Source organism: Phyllobates terribilis, unplaced genomic scaffold (assembly GCF_046119375.1).
Source record: "Phyllobates terribilis strain yellow unplaced genomic scaffold, ASM4611937v1 Scaffold_5__5_contigs__length_657084704, whole genome shotgun sequence".
Taxonomy (NCBI): domain Eukaryota; kingdom Metazoa; phylum Chordata; class Amphibia; order Anura; family Dendrobatidae; genus Phyllobates; species Phyllobates terribilis.
In genome coordinates, this window is record NW_027362765.1 from 587,965,959 (window position 1) to 587,978,161 (window position 12,203).

Below are 12,203 nucleotides of genomic sequence, written 5' to 3' on the forward strand. Positions count from 1 at the left end.
CAATTTGCCCTTATCAGCACGCACACGTGTGTACTGTGAATCAGCTACATACTTCTTGATTGCCAAGACACTTCATCCTGATCATCGCACAATGTTGATTGCAGTCATGCCTTGACCTAAACACTCCACAATTTGTTGCTTCTCAGCAGCCGACACATCCTTTTTCTTTCCCATTTTGGCAGAAAATGTAGGCTGCTTAATAATGTGAGACAGCCTTCTTAAGTAGTCTTGCCTTTCATTGGACACACCTGCCAAACTAATTAGCACAGGTGTCTGCAATTGCTTACAGTGATATAAAGAGCCCTGACACACATCACCATCAATGAGTTTAACTGACAAACAAACAAATTCTTCCCTTATCACTCCTAAACACTTTTTGCATAATAATTTGGAACACAGTGTACATGTGCTTTTCCACAAAACACCAGTGGTTCACATAGTGAATCTTACAGTTCTAACTTGCCAACCATGGTCTGTATGGAGTTGTTCAATAAAGGGCCCAAAATTAAGATAACATAGATGGGAGAGGTCTCTATGAATAGGAATTCCTAAGTATTTGATACCCTGTGAGGGCCAGGCAAAGGGAAAGTTGGACTGGATGGAATCCTATATGGATTTGGGGAGGGAGACATCGAGGGCCTCAGACTTCGCTGCATTGATTTTAAAATTTGACCATGTAACAAAGTGATCTATTTCAGCCATAACAGCATGGATGGATATATGTGATTGAGTGATATATACTAGGACATCATCAGCAAATAGAGAGCACTTGTACTCGGTGCCTCCCACCTCAATCCACCTAATATTGGGGTTATGGCGAATTGATGAGAGCAGGTGCTCCGTCACTAGGATGTATAAGAGAGGGGACAGAGGACATCCCTGCCTTGTCCCATTGGTGATTGTGAAAGGTGATGAAAATGTTCTGATGCTCCCCCTGGGCCTTGGGACACCCGGAGCCGGACCCTTTTTGGTGGATGCTGGTGGTTGTAGTCTTCGTGGCGGCGACCCTGTTCCGTGGCTCAGGGTGGTCAAACCAGTGGCGGAACTATTTATGTGGTTTTGATGTTTAAATGTCCGACTACGCCACCCGTGGATTGCGGTCAGAGTGAACCGCCGCTGCAGGGCAGACCGCTGAGGCTGGTGTTGTGGGTGCAGCAGAGCGTAGCATAACTTCCCACGGGAGGAGTATAGCCTCAGGGCAGTGTATGCGGAGGATGGGGGTGATGGTGCAGGGCAGCAGCAGTAACGACACGGAGTCCGTGATGCAGTCCAGGGCCTTTACTCACAGTTCTTATTATCCAGACCACGTCTGCAGGTAACAGCTGCCCACGTCGTACTGTGCTCACCAGGTGAGGGGCTCAGACAACTCCCAGATAACTTTGGAGCGCTTCACAGGACCCCCTTTGTGTGTCCTTTGTCTGGCCTTTCTTACCAACCCTTCTGTCCGGCTGCCTCGGGCCTCCTCTTGGTAAACTTGGCGCCAGTTTCCCTGACCCTATGTGGTGCCTTCCTAGCGGGTGTAGCGAGGGGCTGCGCCACATAAAATGTCAGAGCCTCCGGTTTCTAGCTGAGGGTCGTTTCCTGCCTCCACTAGTTTCGGGGACCGTTCTCCCCCTTTGGCCTGACCCCTCCACGCAGGTGGATTCGGGCATGCGGTGGCGACTCGCCCGTCCACACGCCTGGGATCCCTTCATTCCTCGTTCCTGGAGCCTTCTCCGCTCCTCTTCCTTCCTTCTCCCTCTTCCAGGCCTGGGCCTCTGTTACTAGGCCCGCCTCCGGAGCAGAGCTCTTGCAAAGCCCCTGCTCCCTGCCACTTCTGCTCAGACTTCTCTGCACTGAACTAAGATGGTGCCCACCTTTTATACTCCCTTCTCAATGCACCCAGGAACTGCTTCCTCCCTGCTCCTGCACTACAGGGTTCCCCTTCCTCAGTGTTCCCTCCCCCCACTCCAGCCAGGGACAGGGACTGTCGTGCCCATCTCAGAGGCATATTGGTCGCCCTGCCCCACGGCAATGTGGTGTAATGCATGCAGGTGTCGGGTCCTGATCCACACTCCATCCTTACCTGAGAGTGAGATATCACACCTCTGGGTGAGGTGCAATACCTCTGTAGCAACCGAGCCCTCAGGGTGCTACAGTTCCATTTATCTTCAGACTAGGTGACGTATTGTGATACAGGGCCGTGATTTTGGCTATAAAAGGGTCCCCTAGACCCCTACCCCAAGCTTTTTAAGAGAATCATATATGGCGTGCCAGGAGACTCTATGGAATGCTTTCTCAGCATCCAACGAGAGTATCTAATTACAAATTTTTAACTGCATCTAGCCCAGGAAATACTTTGTGCCTAGTAGCAGTGTCTGCTAGTCAGCGGATTATCCCGGCTGTTAAGCAAGCTACACCACCTGTAGTTTGGACACTTAATTTTTTCAAAGGAAATGCTTCGGGACCACGGGATACTCAGTGAAGAGCATCAGGAGGCACCCCAAGGCATAGGGGCTGGGACTGGCAGTAGGATGCCTTGCGGTGGACAGCCGAGCTCGATCCTTATAAAAGCTTTTTAACTGCAGCAGCTTTAGTGGACGCTACTGGAGCTGGAATTACGCGGCTGCTGGCATGAGACTTGCCCTCCAATAGATCCTTGTAAATGGATTTAAAGTGTATTCATTCAAATTAGAGAGACAATTTAAATTAAAAAGCTTAGAGCTGCCTCCACCACAGGGGGGCTCGCTCGACCCACCAGCGGACAGGCACCAGTATTGGGAGAGGGGGGCTGGCCGTCAGGGTTCACCGCGGCTCTGGCACAAACCCGGCGACACGGAGGTGGCACGGGCAGGAGCGGACTGAACGTGTCGGCTTCTCACTTTTTGGATTTTAGAAGGGCATGACATGCCTATATTTGTGTCTCCCCCTCCTTTTACTCCTCCACCTCTTTTCTTTTCGCATGACTATATGTACTTGTCACTTTTCCATGTGTTAGTTGTGTCTTCTGAGCAGTTTGTCAGCTTTTGGACACCTTTGAAGGTGTTTTCTATGTGTTTCTATGTGTTTTTGTTTGCCTGCCATTGGTTTTAACGGTGTTCGAAGGTGTTCGACGAACAGTTCGACGAACAGTTCGGCGAACACACGGGTGTTCGACGAACCGAACCGAACTCGAACACTACGGGGGTGGCTCAACACTACTAAGCATCTCTGGGAACTCCTTCAAGATTGTTGGAAGACCATTTCCGGTGACTACCTCTTGAAGCTCATCAAGAGAATGCCAAGAGTGTTCAAAGCAGTCATCAAAGCAAAAGGTGGTTACTTTGAAGAACCTAGAATATAAGACATATTTTCAGATGTTTCAAACTGTTTTTGTTAAGTATATAATTCCACATGTGTTAACTCATACTTTTGTTGCCTTCAGTGTGAATGTACAATTTTCATAGTCATGATAATACAGAAAAATCTTTTAATGAGAAGGTGTGTCCAAACTTTTGGTCTGTACTGTATATATAGCTAGTTATAGTTATATATATATATATATATATATATATATATATATATATATATATATATATCAATATAGCCATATAAGGCCTTGTTTTTTGTGGGAAATGTATACTTTTGAAAGACACCTTTCAATCAACCACATAGTGTACTGGAAAACAGGAAAAAAATTCCAAGTGTGGTGAAATTGCAAAAAAGTGCAATTCCACAATTGTTTTTTGGGTTTTTTATTAGCCATGTTCACTATATTGCAACATTGACCTGGCAATATGATTTTACAGGTCAATATGAGTATGCAGATTCCAAATATGTATAGTTTTATTTTATTTAAGTGGTAAAATTGGAAGAAAAACATGGTTGCTGTTGTCGTCATTTTCTGAGACCCATAACATTTTCATTTTTCTCAGGATATGAGACTGTGTGATGGATTATTTTTTGCTCCCTGGGCTGATGTATTTATTGGTATCATTTTGATGTAAATACAATGTTTTGATTGCCTTTTATTGAATTTTATTGCAAAGTTGTTGTGACCAAAAAGAACTTAATTTTGGCATTTTAATTTTTTTTTCGTTACCCCATTTACCGATCAGATTAATTTATTTTATATTTTTATAGATCAAACTTTTCTTGTTTTATCTTAAATGGGGCAAAAGGGGAATGATTTGAACTTTTGTTTGTTTTTAATTTTTTTCTTATTTTTAAAAACTTATTTTTTTTACTTTTTACTTCATTTAATAGTCTCCTTTAGGGGACTTGAAGTTGCAATCATCCGATCGCTTGTGCTGTACATAGCAGTACATCAGCACTGCTATGTATATCAGAAATCACAATCTCCAATGAATACTAGCCATGGGCCAGAGTTCACAGGAGAATCATGAAGACAATTCATTGGCGCCCAGTGATCACCTATGGGAGTGGGGAATGGTGCTCCTTTGCAGTGAGTGTTTTATCCCGCTGTCAGAGTTTGACAGCGGGATTTAACAGGATAACAGCGGCGGCCAGTATCTGGCAGCTCCGCTACCCATTCAATGGAGCTGGGCAGAAGAGCCTTTGGGGATAGGTCTTCAATATTAAATGTTTGGAGAACCCTTTCAAATAATTAGTTACAGGTGACTAAAATGGCACAAAGCATAATGTAAAAAAATTGCTGATTTATATTATTTTTATTTCCCAGTCCCTCTAACAAACCCCATGTAAAAAATAAATAAATAAATAAAAGTTATCTCTGTCAATCCCATAAATGGAGTAGTGGTCACCTATGGACACTAATTCTATATTCATAGAGGTGATGTGGGAACATTATTTGTGAATGGTGTGGGTCCCAGAAGTCAGTCCTCGGTCAGTTATACATGTATTACCTATACTATTGACTCGCCCCCTGGGCCGTGGGGCACTCGGAGCCGGGCAACAGGGCAATATTGGGGGTAGTAGTGGCAATCCGGTCCGTGGCTCAGGGTGGTCAGACCAAACGTTGTGCCAGTCTATTTGTAGGGTTTTGAATGTCCGACTACGTCACCCGTGGATTGCGGTCAGGGTTAACCGCCGCTGCAGTGCAGACCGCTGTGGCAGATGTAGGTGTGCAGCACGAAGTAGTATAACTCCCCACAGGAGGAGTGTGGCCCCAGGGCAGTATATAGATGGATGATGGAGGGGATGATTCCGATCGCAACAGCCAGGAGACGGAGGCCTCTTAAACAGTTCAGGGTCTTTATTAGAACAGGTGAGATGACCCAAAAACAGTCCTGGCTTGGAGGGGGCCTGGATGTCTGAGAACAAGTGGGAAGCTGGCCCTGGTCAGGGTGAGGGTGAAGGCCTACCGTATTCTCTGCGCTCTTTCTGGCTATTTCCCTCCTGGTGGTGTAACAGCCCACTTTCCTGAGCTCGGCGGGTCTTCTCATCCGTATTGCTTGCAACTTGGGTTCCTTTCTATTCTTGGCCTGGTGCAGCTTTGCTGGTCCCTTCTGCTGTGGCGGAACCTCCGGGCTTTTTAGGCCAAGGGACATACAATCCCCTGCGGACTGGTTATTTGCTGTAGGACTTGGAATCCAACAGCCTCGGACACCAAAGTCCGGTAGTTCAGTTTCTCTCTCAGCCAGGACAGGCTCCCCTCTACTTCTGTCACTGGCTCGTGGCTCCTCTACTGCCTCTCGTCCTCCTCAGCCTCAGCTGAACTGGCTCTCCCTTCTCTGGGACACCTCTCACTCCAGAGACAGGTCGTCCAGAACTCTCTAACCCTGCCCCCAGTTCCAGCTTTTATAGGGGCAGCCTGCTCCCCCTACTGGCCTGGGACAGGAGGTGCTGCATGCTAATGGTCCCTGACCAGAGAACCTCCCCCTTGCTCTCAGACACAGCTTTATTATACATTTGTGGCATCCAGGCCAGGGTGACACACTATGAATAGGCAACAAATGCATTTAGTGTAAAAAACATTTTAATTTATTTTAGCTTGTTGTGCAGGATTGATCTTAGAGGAAATCTGTCATTCTGAAAATGGTAACTGATCTGCAGGAGGAGATGATCAGATTGATAAACATTTTTGTGGAAAAAGTTTCAGCAAGCCTTGCATTTTATTCATTAAAATCCCTGGTATTTTATGCAAATTAGTCAAGTGGGTTGTCTTATTCAGTGATTGACTGTCTTAATTGCTTGACTACGCATGCAGAGATAGCTGTCAGTCACTAGTAGAACCGCCCATTAGACTCCTATACATATAATCACCAGGGCTTTTAATGAACAGATTTCAAGTTATAGTGAATCTTTTTCAACAAACCTATGTATCATTCTGCTCAGCTTCTCCTTTATATTGTGCTGCCCACCGCTTGTACAAACTTTAACCTGTAATCTGCTTGCCAATATTTTTCAATTTAAATTCTGTATCCATTGAAGCACACCAGTTTAGCTGATATTCTCATAGAGGAAATAACTGATTGTGTATGAAAGATATTATGATGATATTGAGACTATCACATATGACTCTTGCAAATAAATGATGAAATGTGCATTCGGTATTTTATCTCTATGAAAAGATTTTACCAACTAAAGTTCTACGCATTCAACTTGGTGAAACACATTATACTGTATGTATGCATGATGAAATCTAATCATCTGATGTCCTAGTTAAAGCTTTCAGTTCTATATGTTTAATGCAGATTGCAGCCATATATCTAAAGGCATCAAGAATATTGAGTAGAGATTGAAATGCTTTGATTTTTGACCTAGAGAAAAGTGAAGGCAGCTTATACATGAAGTCAATGTTAATAAACCTAGCAAAATATATTAATATATGGATACAAAGTCATAAAGAACTATCGTGAAATTGCTGAGAAAATAATAATGTAGCACCTTAAAGGAGATAATAGTTAAGTTTAATTAAAAATGGCGACCCCTGTTCATAGTCCTCATCGTTGACCAAAATGAAGCGTGATTACACAAAGTACCTCTCATACCTGTCCTGTAGAACACAGGAAACCCTTTGCTTTCAATTGACACTGTATAATGTTTAATTTATTTTGTCGCAATACTCTATGGAAATTTACTCCCATATTTACTGCTGCAATTTCTTACAGATTACAGATGATAACAGGGGTCCCAGTAGGGACTCTCAGCTTCAGAAAGTTCTCACACAGCTGTGATGTGAGGTCACCAGGGTTCATCAAATGATGAACCCCTGTAAACTCTCTCATGGCAGCTCCGCACTTTGCACTGCCTGTGTCAGGGTATAACCGGCTGTCGGTTGATGTGACTGTTACAAATAATCTGGGTAGTCTTGGGACAATTTGGATTATTTCATCACTTCGGACAGATGAGGGATATAGTTGTTTTTTATATATTTTTTTTACAGGGGACAATGGCTTCTGGAATTAGATGTTAGGTGAGTATAACAGGTTTTTTTGTTTTCAAATAAATAAGTAAAACCGTGTGGACTTTTATTTCGAATAATGGATTTTTTCGGGATTTTTTCATCTTTATTTACAAATTTTTACTATGGGGTTAGTAATGGGGGCATCTTATGGACACCTCTCCATTACTAACCCATGGGCATCATGTCAGCTGCCAATATAAGGCTGACATGATCCCCAACCCTATTACCCTACTTGCCACAGCACCATGGCAAGTGGGAAGAGCCGAGGTTATTAATTGTTATTAGCCACAGAGTGGGCCAATATCTATGGCCCCTTCCCTGGCTATTAATATCTGCCCACAGCTGTCTGCTTAGCCTTTGCTGGTTATATTTTAGAGGGGGACCCTACATCAATTTTTTTCTGGGGTCCCACAGTAATCTATCCAGTAAACACTAATAAAACAGCTGTAAGCTGTTATTCATAGCTAGGGAACATGTTGGCCTAATTGCCCGTTTCTAGGTTATTGATATCATCCCTCAGCTATCTGTTTAGCCTTTGCTGGTTAGTGAATATAAGGGGGACCTCACATCATTTTTTTGGTGGGTCTACCCTATAATAACCAGTAAAGGCAAACAGCTGTCAGCTGATGTTAATCTCCTGGAAACCTTTAGGGCTATTGTTCCATTTCCAGAATATCAACATCAGCCCCCCAGTCATCGGCTTTCCCTTTGTTGTTTATGAAAATTACGGGGCTGCCCACGCCTTTTTTTCCAGTTTTTTTTATTAGCAAGTACAGTAAAAAACACACCTAAGGTATTGTTAGTTCACAGCCTCCAGGTGTTCCAGCAGCTGGAAATGCCAGTATCCTTAAAGGCAATGTCCGATCAAAACCGATAAGTCTGCAGTAACTCTGTGTGACTGTAGTCTCATGAATACCCCCAGCGTACCCACTGAGCACTTTCTCACACAGCGGTGGTGCCGTAAAGGAGGTCACCAGGGCTCATCAGCTAATGAACTCCTGTGAACTATCTCATGGCAGCTCAGCGCTATACACTGCAGGAGCAATTATGCTCCTGTCAGTGTGTAGCTGGCTGCATCATCATTAGTTGATGTGACTGCTCTACAAGTGATCCAGATCATCATGGGTCAGCATGGATTACAGCAGATAGGTGATTTATTATTTTGGTGATTTATTATTTTTTCTCTTTTAGAGATGACATGGGCTTCGGGGATTAGGCATTAAGGTGAGTATTATGGTGTTGATGGGAGCAGTACTCTCATAAGCCGATACCTGTGATCAGCTGTAAGCATTCTTTCACTGGTCACAGACACAGCTGTGGGCTCATGCTTACATCTGACAGCATGACATTGTAGCGCTCTGACCTGCCATAACAATATTACCGCCAAACAGAGCTCCTGTTTCCTGTGCTGTCACGCAGATGACAGCATGGAAAACCAGGGATGTTTGGGCCCCCATTCATATGAATAGGGTCTGGGTTTTGGTTCAGGTACCCAAACCGAACTTTTAATAGATGTTTGGCTGAACTCAAACATCCACAATTGCACCCATCACTATTACACAAGCCTTATGCATTTTAGAAACAAGTCCTGTTGACCGAAGAGGTTAAAATAGAACTCTTTGGCCACAATGATCAAAGGTATGCGTAAAGTAAAAAGGGCACACGATTTCACAAAAAGAACATTGTGCCAACCATTAAGCATGGGAGTGGATCAATCATGCTTTGAAGTTGTGTTGCAGCCAATGGCATGGGGAGCATTTCACGGGTAGAGAGAAGAATGGATTCAATGAAATTTCAACAAATTCTTGATGCAAGCATAACACCATCTGTAATAAAAAGCTGAATTTCAAAAGAGGATGGCTTCTGAAAATGGATAATGATTCTAAACACACATTAGAATCCACAATAGATGACCTCAAAAGGCACAAGCTGAAGATTTTACAATGGTTTTCCCAATCCCCTAATCTGAACATCATTAAAAATCTGTAGCTGGACCTCAAAATAGAGGTGCATGTAAGATGACCCAGGAATCCCACAGAACTGGAAGAATTATCCATGGAAGAATGGATGAAAATCCTTCAAACAAGAATTGAAAGGCTCTTGTCTGGCTACAAAAAGTGCTTACAAGCTGTGATACTTTCAAAAAGGGGGTGCTACTAGGTACTAACCATTCAGGGTGGCTAAACTTTTGCATTTTGCCATTTCCCTTTTTGTAATTTTTAAATGTAAAAGATTAAAATATATCTATATATACAGTACAGACAAAAAGTTTGGACACACCTTCTCATTTAAAGATTTTTCAGTACTTTCATGACTATGAAAATTGTACATTCACACTGAAAGCATCAAAACTATGAATTAACACATGTGGAATTATATACTTAACAAAAAAGTGTGAAACAACTGAAAATATGTCTTATATTCTAGGTTCTTCAAAGTAGCCAGCTTTTGCTTTGATGACTGCTTTTCACACTCTTGGCATTCTCTTGATGAGCTTCAAGAGGTAGTCACCGGAAATGGTGTTCCAACAATCTTGAAGGAGTTCCCAGAGATGCTTAGCACTTGTTGGCCCTTTTGCCTTCACTCTGCGGTCCAGCTCACCCCACACCATCTCCATTGGGTTTAGGTCTGGTGACTGTGGAGGCCAGGTCATCTGGCATAACACCCCATCACTCTCATTCTTTGCCAAATAGCCCTTACACAGCCTGGAGGTGTGTCTGGGGTCATTGTCCTGTTGAAAAATAAATGATGGTCCAACTAAACGCAAACCGTATGGAGTAGCATGCCACTGCAAGATGCTGTGGTAGCCATGCTGGTTCAGTATGCCTTCAATTTTGAATAAATCCCCAACAGTGTCACCAGCAAAGCACCTCCACACTATCACACCTCCTCCTCCATGCTTCAAGGTGGGAACCAGGCATGTAGAGTCCATCCATTCACCTTTTCTGTGTCGCACAAAGACACAGTGGTTGGAACCAAAAATCTCAAATCTGGACTCATCAGACCAAAGCACAGATTTCCACTGGTCTAATGTCCATTCCTTGTGTTCTTTAGCCCAAACAAGTCTCTTCTGCTTGTTGCCTGTCCTTAGCAGTGGTTTCCTAGCAGCTATTTTACCATGAATGCCTGCTGCACAAAGTCTCCTCTTAACAGTTGTTGAAGAGATGTGTCTGCTGCTAGAACTCTGTGTGGCATTGACCTGGTCTCCAATCTGAGCTGCGGTTAACCTGCGATTCCTGAGGCTGGTGACTCGGATAAACTTATCCTTAGAAGCAGAGGTGACTCTAAGACATATTTTCAGTTGTTTCACACTTTTTTGTTATGTATATAATTCCACATGTGTTAATTCATAGTTTTAATGCTTTCAGTGTGAATGTACAAAGGAAATGTGTCATCTTTAACTTTAGGCATTTTAGAGATCATTTCATCTTCAACGTGCTTAACTATTCACAATAACAGTAATTTTGACTATGACTAGTTTGTTGCTATGTTGGCATTTTAGTACATTACTTTAATAAAATTGTGTCGGAGTCAGCGCGTGCACATACTGTGATCTCTGGCGCCATTTTATTGGAGGCACTATATATGCGAATTCACAGACCCAGTGTCTTAAAAAAGCAATGGCGCCGGAAATGTAAAAATAAAATGCACTCCACCCGGGCGTAGAATGGGTTCAATAGCTAGTATTATGTAACTGTATTGGATTGCCTGCTCCTTTACTCTTGCAGAAGGACCACTCCTGTCAGAAGTGTCTATTAAGTAGCCTTTTCCTGTCACGGGTGTGTCAGAGGTGACAGACAGTCGCCCTGCAGTTGGTTGCAGTAGATCTCTACATTTGGCATTACAGACTTCTTAGAGGCTCGTTGTCTCCAGGACACAGCGGCTACCTCCCTCTGGCTAATTAGCTCCCTAGCCTGGGTGTATAAATACCTAGTGTGTCTGAGAGGGAGGTGCCGGCGATAATCATTACTACTCCTGAGGCTTTAGCAAGAGTAGTACTTTGTCCTCTCTGGAGCTTAAGGCCGTATGCGCATTTGTCTGGAGTCGTCTAAAGCTAAGCAATTCCCCCCTGTTTGTCTACCCTTGTTGTCTATAGAGTTTAGTGGAGTCGACTAGTGCTCATCTCCTCCTTTCCCTAGCCTTAGCCATACAGCAGGGAAAGTCAGGGCGAGGCACGCGTGCGGCGATTGAAGAGCCAATATAGGGACGGTAGTTGAGACAGGGTGACACTAGACCAGACTAAGAGGTCTCCATTCCCCCCTTTCTCAAGTGTCTGGGCTCTTTTTCCCTCTTCCCTCTGTGTTGCACTTCGTCTTTCCCACACCTTGCGTGACAGTTCCCTTCTGCTCAATGCAATTTTGATTCGGTTGGAACATATGCATTGGATCATCAGCTGATCAACCTTTGATTAATTTGTGTGGTTAGCTTAACGGTTTGTTTTCTTACTAAGCAAGAATAACTATTATTTTCATTTCACTGCATCGAAAATATTTACACACTTGTTAGGAAAAACTCTAATTTTGCATTTAAGAGATGACTAGTGAAGGCAGTGTGTCAGATTTAATGTATGACAATCTGATTTTAGAAAGTAATTAGATGACAGTTTAAGGTTCTGGAATTATGAAACTAGAGGGGCTTTTGCAAATTAATTTGGAAGGTTATTGCAGGCTCAGCTGTAGCATTTGGAAAAGCTCTATATTATATTCTCATTTACTTGGCACTTTCAGAACAATTAATGCTCAAAGAATGAATCACTATATAATTTTGGCAACTATACTATGTGCTTGTAATACAGAAAATGTATATATGTCACAAACTTGATATTTTATTAGATTCCACCACAACTTAAAAATAC